Source organism: Eptesicus fuscus, chromosome 1, assembly GCF_027574615.1.
Source record: "Eptesicus fuscus isolate TK198812 chromosome 1, DD_ASM_mEF_20220401, whole genome shotgun sequence".
Lineage (NCBI taxonomy): Eukaryota > Metazoa > Chordata > Mammalia > Chiroptera > Vespertilionidae > Eptesicus > Eptesicus fuscus.
In genome coordinates, this window is record NC_072473.1 from 935,193 (window position 1) to 948,043 (window position 12,851).

A 12,851-nucleotide genomic window follows, 5' to 3' on the forward strand; every position below is an offset into this window, starting at 1 on the left:
GGCCTCTAATATATATATATATACATACACACACACACACACACACACACACACTGAGTGGCCAGGTTATTATGCGTTCAGAGATCATCACCATCTGGCCACTCAGTGTCCATCTATGAAGAAAGAAAATTATACTTAAAATCCTCTTATTCTTGAAATAGTAATGTTTATTGCAGGCAACATTATCACACTTGAGATCGTTTTTTTCTTGAAATATTAAGGTCTATTGCATGTAACATGATTATATTTAAAATCATTTTTATTGAAATAAATAAAAATAAAAAATAAATTCAAACAAACAAACAACACACAAAAGATAAAAACAAAACACGGCCCTAGCCGGTGTGGCTCAGTGGATAGAGCGTCGGCCTGCGGACTGAAGGGTCCCGGGTTCGATTCCTGGTCAAGGGCACAGGCCCGGGGTGGTGGGCTCCATCCCCAGTAGGGGGCGTGCAGGAGGCAGCCGGTCCATGATTCTCTCTCCTCATGGATGTTTCTCTCTCTCTCCCTCTCCCTTCCTCTCTGAAATCAATAAAAATATCTATCACAGGCGTCCTCAGACTACGGCCCGTGGGCCACAGGCGGGTGTTTTTGCCGTGTTGTGTTTTCACTTCAAAATAAGAACGGTGCCGTGTGCAGAGGAATTTGTTCATCGTTGTTTTTTTTTTTTTTTAAACTACAGTCCGGCCCTCCCACGGTCTGAGGGACCAGGAACTGGGCCCCCTGATTAAAAAGTTCGAGGACCCCTGATCTATAACAATAAAAGGGTAATATGCTAATTAGACCGGCTGTCATTCCGGACGTCATTCCGGACAAAGCCGGGGCCCGAGGGAAGCCCGCCTGGGTCCCGGGTGCCGGAGGGGGGAGGGGGGAGTCAAGGCCTACTCTTGCAGGAATTTTCGTGCACCGGGCCTCTAGCTTTTAAACAAGTCAAAGAAAAGATACGTCAAAGGAGAAATAGAGCCTTTTGATGCAGGAAAAAAAAAAACCATCCTTTTGCCCCGAATTCCGTGCCAGGGGAGAAGGATGCCGTCTGCCTTCTGGCTGTGGCCCAGACCCGGGGTGGTTCGCCGGGCGCGTCAGCGAGACGCTTGGCCCTGCTCCCCGCTGGGATTTTTACCCACAATCCCCTCCTCCTTTTGCAAAATGTCTCAGATCCCACGGCAATGCCTTTTCCCTCCCTCTCTGCTCACTTCTTTTTTTTTTTTCATTAAAAATTTTTTTTGTTTGTTTCCTGGTTGCTTATACTGCACCCCGCCGGGCACTATCTATGCCAGATATTTCCACACTTCATTTTCTTTCCCCCCTCAGGGGGATGGGGATTTTATAATCTATTTACTTAAAAGCCAACCGACCGGAATGACTGAAATGACCGGTCGCTTTGACGCACACTGTGGCCGGCCAACTTCCTGCGGCCACTTCCCCCACTACCCGCCGCCAGGCTGGCCGGCCTGACCCCATCGGTGCACGAATTCGTGCACCGGCCCTCTCGTTTGTAAATAAAATCTCAGTGAGAAATCATGTGAAAAAAAAAATGACAGGAATATCTACTTTACATTGAGTCAGAAAATAAAAAAAAATTCACACACGCTGAAGGTGAATTTTAGTGACCAAACAAGAATTGGAATAAAATGCTTTTAAAACAATCTCCATTAGCCCAGCTGGCTGGCTGGCTCAGGGGCTGAGCGTGGACCTAGGAACCAGGAGGTCCCGGGTTCGATTCCCGGTCAAGGGCACAGGCCCGGGTTGCGGGCTTGGTACCCAGTAGCCGGCGTGCAGGAGGCAGCCGGTCCGTGATTATCTATCATCATGGATGTTTTTCTCTCTCTCCCTCTACCTTCCTCTCTGAAATCAATGAAAACATATTTAAAAAATAATAAAAAATAAACAAAAAAAACCCACAAATCAAGTCAAAGTTTAAACAAAATAAATTTTAACGCCCAAACAAGAACAGGGACCAAACATTTAAAAATAAATTCCATGGCCCTGGTTGGTGAGGCTCAGTGGATAGGGCGTCGGCCTGCGGACTGAAGGGTCCTGGGTTCGATTCCCGGTCAAAGGCATGTACCTTGGTTGCGGGCACATCCCCAGTGGGGGGTGTGCAGGAGGCAGCTGATGGATGTTTCTCTCTCATCGATGTTTCTCTCTGTCCCTCTCCCTTCCTCTCTGTAAAAAATCAATAAAATATATTTAAAAAAAATAAAATACTATAATAATATTACATGCACTAAACATTAATACCTGTAGGAAAACAATTCTGAATATAGTAATGTTACGTGCAATAAACACCAATTATTCAAGAAAAACGATCTTAAATATAATAATGTTACATGCAATAAACATTAATATTTCAAGAAAAACGATCTTAAATATAATAATGCTACATGCAATAAACATTAATATTTCAAGAAAAACTATTTTAAGTATAATAATGCCACATGCACTAAACACCAATTATTCAAGAAAGACGATTTTAAACACTATAATATTACAAGCACTGAACATTAATACCTCTAGGAATACAATTCTGAATATAATAATGTTATATACAGTAAACACCAATGATTCAAGAAAAACCATCTTAAATATAATAAACATTAATATTTCAAGAAAAATGATCTTAAATATAGTAATGCTACATGCAATAAACATTAATATTATTGATATTTTAAGAAAAATGATCTTAAATATAGTAATGCTACATGAAATAAACATTAATATTTCAAGAAAAACGACTTTAAATATAATAATGCTACATGCACTAGACACCAATGATTCAAGAAAAACGATTTAAAATACTATAATAATATTACATGCACTAAACATTAATACCTCTAGGAAAACAATTCTGAATATAGTCATGTCACATGCAATAAACATTAATATTTCAAGGAAAATGATCATAAATATAGTAATGCTACATGCAATAAACACCAATTATTCAAGAAAAACTATTTTAACTACAATAATGTTACATGCAACAAACATTAATACCCCTAGGAAAACGATCTTAAATATATTAATGCTCCATGCACTCAACCCCAATTTTTCCAGAAAAAAGGCCTTAAATAACCATAATCCTACCCCCTGCAGCAAACACTCCTGTTGCAAGAATTAAACGGATTTCAGATACAATAATAAAGAATTATTTTAAAATAAAAAAAAATAAATAAACCATTCCCAGGGCGCACGCACTGCATACCCAGCCATGGGGGGGGTGGGCGGTGCTGGCCGGACAGGCGTGGGGTCCCCCCCGCCCCGCGTCCCCCCAAAAAGCCGGGGAGGCACCTGCCACGTGAGCTGGCTCACCTCTTGCAGGAGCTGGAGGCCGGCCTGCCTGCCGGGCCCCACGGCGCATGCGCGGCGGGCGCTGACTCACTCCCCGGACGCGCCGGGCATCCGGGCCCCCCGGCGGCTTGGCTCAGCGGACAGGGCGTCCGCCTGCGGGCCCCGGGGTCCCGGGTTCGGGTCCCTCCGCGCCCAGGTCAAAAAAAAAAAAATTTTTTTTTAAATAAATTAAAGCCAATAAAAAGAATGGCCGGAATAAATACAATGAATTAAATAAGGAATTCCAATTAAAATTGCAATTAAAATTGCAATTAAATAATAGAGCTTAGCTTGGTCCCGGGTTGCGTGCAGGTAAAAAAAATAATAATAATAATAATTTAAATAAATTAAAGTCAATAAAAAGAATGGCGGATAGCTTAAGAGAATAAATGCAATGAATTAAATAAAGAATTCCAATTAAATAATAGAGCTTAGCTTCGGCCTGCGGACTGGAGGGTCCCGGGTTCGGGTCCCTCCGCGCCCAGGTTGTGTGCAGGTCAAAAAAAAAAATTTTTTTTAAAATAAATTAAAGTAAATAAAAAGAATGGCGGGAATAAATACAATGAATTAAATAAAGAATCCCAATTGAAATTCCAGTTAAATAGTAGAGCTTAGCTTTGGCCTGCGGACTGGAGGGTCCCGGGTTGCGTGCAGGTAAAAAAAAAATAATAATAATTAAATAAATTAAAGTAAATAAAAAGAATGGCGGGAATAAATACAATGAGTTAAATAAAGAATTCCAATTGAAATTCCAGTTAAATAGTAGAGCTTAGCTTCGGCCTGCGGACTGGAGGGTCCCGGGTTGCGTGCAGGTCAAAAAAAAAAAAAAAATAATAATTTAAATAAATTAAAGTCAATAAAAAGAATGGCGGGAATAAATTTTATTTAAATACAATGAATTAAATAAAGAATCCCAATTAAAATTCCAGTTAAATAGTAGAGCTTAGCTTTGGCCTGCGGACTGGAGGGTCCCGGGTTGCGTGCAGGTCAAAAAAAAAAAAAAAAAAAAAAAATTTAAATAAATTAAAGTCAATAAAAAGAATGGCGGGAATAAATACAATGAATTAAATAAGGAATTCCAATTAAAATTGCAATTAAATAATAGAGCTTAGCTTCGGCCTGCGGACTGGAGGGTCCCGGGTTCGGGTCCCTCCGCGCCCAGGTTGTGTGCAGGTCAAAAAATAATAATAATAATAATTTAAATAAATTAAAGTCAATAAAAAGAATGGCGGGAATAAATACAATGAATTAAATAAAGAATTCCAATTGAAATTCCAATTAAATAATAGAGCTTCGGCCTGCGGACTGGAGGGTCCCGGGTTGCGTGCAGGTCAAAAAAAAAAATAATAATAATTTAAATAAATTAAAGTCAATAAAAAGAATGGCGGATAGCTTAAGAGAATAAATACAATGAATTAAATAAAGAATTCCAATTAAATAATAGAGCTTATAGAGCTTCGGCCTGCGGACTGGAGGGTCCCGGGTTCGGGTCCCTCCGCGCCCAGGTTGCGTGCAGGTCAAAAAATAAATAAAATTTAAATAAATTAAAGTAAATAAAAAGAATGGCGGGAATAAATACAATGAATTAAATAAGGAATTCCAATTGAAATTCCAATTAAATAATAGAGCTTAGCTTCGGCCTGCGGACTGGAGGGTCCCGGGTTGCGTGCAGGTCAAAAAAAAAATAAATAAAATAATAATTTAAATAAATTAAAGCCAATAAAAAGAATGGCGGGAATAAATACAATGAATTAAATAAGGAATTCCAATTGAAATTCCAATTAAATAGTAGAGCTTAGCTTCGGCCTGCGGACTGGAGGGTCCCGGGTTGCGTGCAGGTAAAAAAAAAAAAAAAATAATAATTTAAATAAATTAAAGTCAATAAAAAGAATGGCGGATAGCTTAAGAGAATAAATGCAATGAATTAAATAAAGAATTCCAATTAAAATTCCAATTAAATAATAGAGCTTAGCTTCGGCCTGCGGACTGGAGGGTCCCGGGTTCGGTTCCCTCCGCGCCCAGGTTGCGAGCAGGTAAAAAAAAAAAATAATTTAAATAAAATAAAATAAAGAGAATTGCAGCCAATGCAATTGGCTCAGGGCAATTGCATAAAATTAATTAAGTAAAGAATTCCAAAATTCCAGCCCCTGTGGCTCAGTGGATAGAGCGTCGGCCTGCGGACTGCAGGATCCCGGAGGGTCCCGGCCCATCATCCCATTATTGATGGTTCTATTCCCTCTCTCCCTCTCCCTTCCTCTCTGAAGTCAATAAAAATAATTTAAATCAATAAAAATCAACAAAAAGAATTTTGGGAATTGCAAATGGGCGCAGTGGGTAGCTTAAAAGAATACGTACAATGAATTAAATAAAGAATTCCAGCCCCCAGCCAGTGTGGCTCAGTGGATAGAGCGTCGGCCTGCGGGCCGAAGGGTCCCGGGTTCGATTCCCCTCGGGGGCACCTACCTCGGCTGCGGGCCGGAGTCCGTCCCCCTCCACATCCGTGGGTTTGCTCTCACATCGATGTTTCTCTCTGTCTCTCTGTCTCCTCCCCCCTCTCCCTCCCTCCCTCTCTCTCTCCTCCCTCTCTCTCTCTCTCTTTCTCTCTAAAAATCCAACAGAAGCGAGAGGGCCCTTTAGGGAAGGGCCAAGGCGTTATTTTAGAAAAATAAAAATAAATAAGGAAAAATTCCAAAAGAAGGGAAAGAAACCCAAAATAAGGCCGGGGGAGGCGGGACAGCGACAGCGGCAGGAACGTGGCCGGGAGAGAATTCTCCGGGCTCTCGGACCCGTTCTCCCGTGAGGAATGCGTCCCTCACGCAGGAATGCGGCCCCGGAGAACACCGGCTCCTTTACCCGCCAGGAGCCGGGGCCGCCCAGCCTCCCCCCCCCCTCCACCCAGAGGAAAAAATAAATAAAAGGCATGGCCGGCTGCCCTCCAGCCACAGAGCAGTGAGCTCCACAGTTTTGTAGGTTTTTTGTTTTTTTTTTTTTTTTGTGTGTGTGTGTGTGTGTGCTTTCAATTTATTTATTTTTACTTCATTTATTTTTTACTTTTTATATTGTTATATTTTGTATTTCATTTTTTTAATTTTAATTTTAATTTTTATTTATTTTTTTCAATTTTTTTTATTAAGGTATTATATGTGTACATATCTTACCATTGCCACCCTGTATTTCATTTTTTGTGTGTGTGCTATTAATTTATTTATTTTTACTTTATTTATTTATTTTTTATATTTTTACATTTTATTTTTTACTTTTTATATTGTTATATTTTGTATTTTATTTTTATTTTTTTTGTGTGTGTGTGCTTTTATTTTATTTATTTTTCTTTATTTATTTTTTTTTTTTACGTTTTATTTTTTACTTTTTATATTGTTCTATTTTGTATTTTATTTTTTATATTTTATTTTTTTTGTGTGTGTGTGTGCTTTTATTTTATTTATTTTTACTTTATTTCTTTTCTGTCTTTTTTTAAAAATTGATTTATTTTTTAAAATGTAAAGACATAGCCAAAACCGGTGTGGCTCAGTGGATAGAGCGTCAGCCTGCGGACGGAAGGGTCCCGGGTTCGATTCCGGTCCAGGGCATGTACCTTGGTTGTGGGCACATCCCCAGTGGGGGGCATGCAGGAGGTAACCCATCGATGTGTCTCTCTCTCACGGGAAAAAGTTAATGGGGGGAAATGGGAGACGTATGCAATTCTTTCTTTTTTCTCTTTTTTTCTTAAATCCTCACCTGAAGATAGTATTCCATGGATTTTAAAAAATATATATATATTTTTATTGATTTCAGAGAGGAAGGGAGAGGGAGAGAGAGAGAGACATCCATGTGGAGAGAGAATCATGGACCGGCTGCCTCCTGCACGCCCCCTACTGGTTGGGGATGGAGCCCACAACCCTGGCATGTGCCCTTGACCGGGAATCGAACCCGGGACCCTTCAGTCCGCAGGCCGACGCTCTATCCACTGAGCCACACCGGCCGGGGTCGTAATACTCTCATCAAGAAAGATTAAGAGAAAATAAAAATAATAAAAAAAGACACAATATCGGCGAGACAACAGGCCTCCGTGCTCAGGGAATGGGGACGGAACTAGGGGGCCGTTTGCCAAATTGTTTCTTCTGTTTTGAATTCAGGAAGGAGCTTTATTTAATTTATTTATTTTTTTTCCTTTTTCCTGTGGTTGCAGAACTGACATTTCAAGTAAACCGTCGGGGGTAGACAGGATTCTTTTTCAAAGACAACAGGAACTTTCTCCGCATGCCGAGGACTTGAGTAAACATATATATTCTTTATTTCTATATATTTTTAAAAATATATTTTTATTGATGTCAGAGAGGAAGGGAGAGGGAGAGAGAGAAACATCCATGAGGAGAGAGAATCATGGATCGGCTGCCTCCTGCACGCCCCCTACTGGGGATCGAGCCTGCAAACCCGGGCATGTGCCCTTGACCGGGAATCGAACCCGGGACCCTTCAGGCCGCAGGCCGACGCTCTATCCGCTGAGCCACACCGGCCAGGGCTGAACACATTTTTATTTCTGTCAACGCCTGTTTTCAAACGGATCACGGGCCCTGGTGATAACCAATGCATTAAAAAAATAAAAGAGTCAGGGGCACTTTAGGATAAATTTTCTTTGTTTAAAAAACTTACTCTGGCCCCGACCGGTGTGGCTCAGCGGATAGAGCGTTGGCCTGCGGACTGAAGGGTCCCGGGTTCGATTCCCAGTCAAGGGCACACGCCCGGGTTGTGGGCTCCATCCCCAACCAGTAGGGGGCGTGCAGGAGGCAGCCGATCCATGATTCTCTCTCATCATGGATGTTTCTATCTCTCCTTCTCCCTCTCTCTGAAATAAACAAAAATATATTAAAAAAATAAATTACTAGGCCCTAACTGGTTTGGCTCAGTGGATAGAGCGTCAGCCTGTGGAGTGAAGGGTCCCGGGTTCGATTCCCAGTCAAGGGCACATGCCTTGGTTGCAGGCACATCCCCAGTAGGGGGCGTGCAGGAGGCAGCCGATCCATGATTCTCTCTCCTCATGGATGTTTCTCTCTCTCCCTCTCTCTCTCTCTCTGAAATCAATAAAATATATTAAAAAAACTAAATTACTAGGCCCTAGCCAGCTTTGCTCAGCGGATAGAGCATCGGCCTGCGGACCGAAGGGTCCCGGGTTCGATTCCAGGTCAAGGGCACGCACCTGGGTTGCAGGCTCCTCCCCGGACCCGGGCCCTGGTCGGGGCGCGTGCAGGAGGCAACCCATCCATGTGTCTCTCTCTCACATCGACGTTTCTCTCTGTCTCTCCCTCTCCCTTCCACTCTCTCTCTAAAAAAATCAATGGAAAAAATATCCTCAGTTGAGAATTAGAAAAAAAAACCACACAAAACCCATTATTTCAAATCAGTTAAACCTGGAAAGGAATGAAAATTGAGTGAGTTATCAGCTGTGAAAATGGGCATACATTTTTTTTTGGGGGGGAGGGATGGGGGACATCCTATATTCCCTCCTATTTTTTTAATTTTTTTCCTCTTTTTTCCCCTTTTTTTTTTTTCCCCTCCCACCCCCTCTCCCTTCTTTGAACTGCTGATCTGTACGCCTGGGTTACGTTCCCAAACAATTATCTTGTCAGGAAACCCCACTCCGTGTCATGAAATCCCTTAATGACACCCGTGTGGGTTTCGTAACCGTCAGTCGGTGGAGAGAAACGAGTTCACGGCTAAATGACTAGGTAGCCGCTGTCGGGGGTGGATGGGTGGTGTTTAACTATAAAAAAAAAAAAGAAAAAAAATGATGGACGGACTCCGGCCGGGCCTGACCCTGATGCTTGACGACGTATTTAATGGTCATGCCCGGAGGAGGGGAGCTCAGAGCTGCGAGACGCGAGTCCGCAAATGCCGGAGACGGAGGGACAGCTGTGTTGAGTGAGTAGGACTCTCGTTTTTCCCCCCCATTCCGTGTGCACACGTGGTCTGTGGGGCTCAGAGTGGAGAGGGGAGTGTTCGTGTTATTACATATTAGAGGCCCGGTGCATGGAATTCGTGCATGGTGTGTGTGTGTGTGTGTGTGTGTGGGGGGGGGGGTCCCTCAGCCCGGCCTGCACCCTCTCCAATCCGGGACCCCTCGGGGGATGTCCGACGGCTGGTTTAGGCCCGATCCCGGCCTAAGCCGGCAGTCGGACATCCCTCTCGCAATCCGGGACTGCTGGCTCCTAACCGCTCACCTGCTTGCCTGCCTGATCGCCCCTAACTGCCCTCCCCTGCCGGCCTGATACCCCTAACTGCCCTCCCCTGCTGGCCTGATTGCCCCTAACTGCCCTCCCCTGCCATCCTGATACTCCTAACTGCTCTCCCCTGCCGGCCTGATCGCCCCTAACTGCTCTCCCCTGCCATCCTGATACCCCTAACTGCTCTCCCCTGCCTGCCTGATCGCCCCTAACTGCTCTCCCCTGACTGCCTGATCGCCCCTAACTGCTCTCCCCTGCCATCCTGATACCCCTAACTGCTCTCCCCTGCCTGCCTGATCGCCCCTAACTGCTCTCCCCTGACGGCCTGATCGCCCCTAACTGCTCTCCCCTGCCATCCTGATACCCCTAACTGCCCTCCCCTGCTGGCCTGATCACCCCTAACTGCTCTCCCCTGCAGGCCTGATTGCCCCTAACTGCTCTCCCCTGCCATCCTGATACCCCTAACTGCTCTCCCCTGCTTGCCTGATCGCCCCTAACTGCTCTCCCCTGACGGCCTGATCGCCCCTAACTGCTCTCCCCTGCCATCCTGATCACCCCTAACTGCTCCCCTACTGGCCTGATCGCCCCTAACTGCTCTCCCCTGCCTGCCTGATACTCCTAACTGCCCTCCCCTGCCTGCCTGATCGCCCCTAACTGCCCTCCCCTGCCAGCCCGATCACCCCTAACTGCCCTCCCCTGCCTGCCTGATCACCCTTAACTGCCTCCCCTGCTGGCCTGATCGCCCCTAACTGCCCTCCCCTGCCTGCCTGATCGCCCCTAACTGCCCTCCCCTGCCGGCCTGATCGCCCCTAACTGCCCTCCCCTGCCAGCCTGATCACCCCTAACTGCCCTCCCCTGCTGGCCTGATCGCCCCTAACTGCTCTCCCCTGCCGGCCTGATCGCCCCTAACTGCTCTCCCCTGCCAGCCTGATCGCCCCCTAACTGCTCTCCCCTGCCAGCCCGATCACCCCTAACTGCTCTCCCCTGCCGGCCTGATTGCCCCTAACTGCCTCTGTCCCAGCCCCGCCACCACGGCTTTGTCCGGAAGGATGTCTGGAAGATGTCCGGTCTAATTAGCATATTACCCTTTTATTAGTATAGATTTTTTTTATTAAAAAATTTTTTTTTTTAACACACACAGGATGAAAGTGAAGGGATGAAGAAAAAATTTTCCATGAAAATGGAAAAGAAACAAAAAAATAGACTTTAAAAACATCATGCTACGTGAAATAAGCCGGTTGGAGAAAGATAAATACAAAATGATTTGACTCATTTGTGGAATATAATGAATTGCACAACATAAACTGATGAACAAAAATAGAGGCAGAGGGGGGAAATATTCCAGAATATAATAGAAGTAATCCTGTTATTTGCAGGTTTTTAATATTGCCTACAACTTTTGTGATAGTAGACAATGTTAGTACAGTTTTGGTAATATTATACTTAAAATCCTTTTATTCTTGAAATGTTAATGTTTCCTGCATGTAATACTATTATATGTAAGGTCGTTTTTTTCTTGAATAATTGGTGTTTAATGCATGTCACATTATCATACTTAAAATCATAGTCCTTGAGATAGTAGTGTTTATTGCATGTAACATTATTATAATTAAGATAGAAAGTAGATAGATAGATAGATGATAGACAATGGGTAGATGAAAGATAGATGATTGATAGATGATGGATGGATGGATGGAAGGATGAATGGAAGGTTAGATGGACAGATAAATACTACATAAATAAATAAACGATAATGATCCATGATCTATTTATCATCATTTATTTATATATAATCTATCTTTCTATCTATCCTTCCATCCATCCGTCCACCCATCTATCATCTATCCCTCATCTATCTGTCATCTACATATCTATCATCTATCTATCTATCTATCTATCTATCTATCTATCTATCTATCATCTATCATCTATCTATCTATCCATCTATCAACTATCCATCTATCTCTATCTATCTATGTCTATCTATCTATCTATCTATCATCTATTATCTGTTTATCATCTATGTATTCATGTAGCATCTATCCATTCATCCAACATTCCATTCATCCTTCCATGACCCACCTATCTATCTATCCATCATCTGTCATCTACATATCTATTATTTATCTATCTACTATCTACCTATCATCTATTATCTGTCATCTATCCATTATCTATCATCCATCCATCTATCTATATCTATCCATTATCTAGTCATCATCTATTTATTTGTGTAACATCAATCATCCATCCATCCATCCATCCATCCATCCAACATCCATCTGTCATCTATCCCTCATCTATCTGTCATCTACATATCTATCATTTATCTATCTATCTATCTATCTATCTATCTATCTATCTATCATCTATCTATCTATATCTATCTATCTATATCTATCTATCTATCTATCTATCTATATCTATCTATCTATCTATCTATCTATCTATCTATCTATCTATCATCATCATCTATCTATATCTATCTATCTATCTATCTATCTATCTACCTATCTATCTATCTACCTACCTATCTACCTACCTATCTATCTATCTATCATGTATCTATCTATCATCTATCTATGTATCTATCTATGTATCTCTCTCTCTATCATCTATCTATCATCATCTATTATCTAACATCTATCCATTATCTATCTATGTACCTTATGTATCTATGTATCTATGTATTTATGTATCTATCTATCTATCTATCTATCTATCATCTATCTATCTATATCTATCATCTATCTATCTATCTATCTATCTATCTATCTATCTATCTAATCTATCTATATCTATCCATCATCTATTATCCATCATCTATCCATCATCTACATACCGACCTGGGGTTGGTGTGCAATTGCACGCTTCCCAGGAGCGGAAGAGAAGGCAGGAGAGTCGCGTTTATTGGGAACACGTAGGGGTGCCCCCGGCTGGACTCCCCGAGGCCGTCACTCTGAACAGGGCGCTCGTCTTAACCGACGGGCAGGCCGTGTTTAAGTTTATGCGTGTGCCTGGAAGCCACCGCCCACGCCCGGAGCCCACGGGGTCCGGGTCAGAGCGGGACAGACGGTTTGATGGCCGTCCTTCCTGGGGGCGAGACTGGGCGCCTCCGGGAGATAAACACCCAGGTGACCTCGCCGTGTCCTGAGATGAAAGGGCCCATAAAAGTAATGACTGTTTAGATTTCTCCCGGGGGCTGGGAAACGCGCTTGTACAATTAGAGCGTCTGCTGATCAAAGGGACTCAGGGCATGGAGGCATGCATCCTCCTGATTTGATTTAATTTAATTTAATGTAT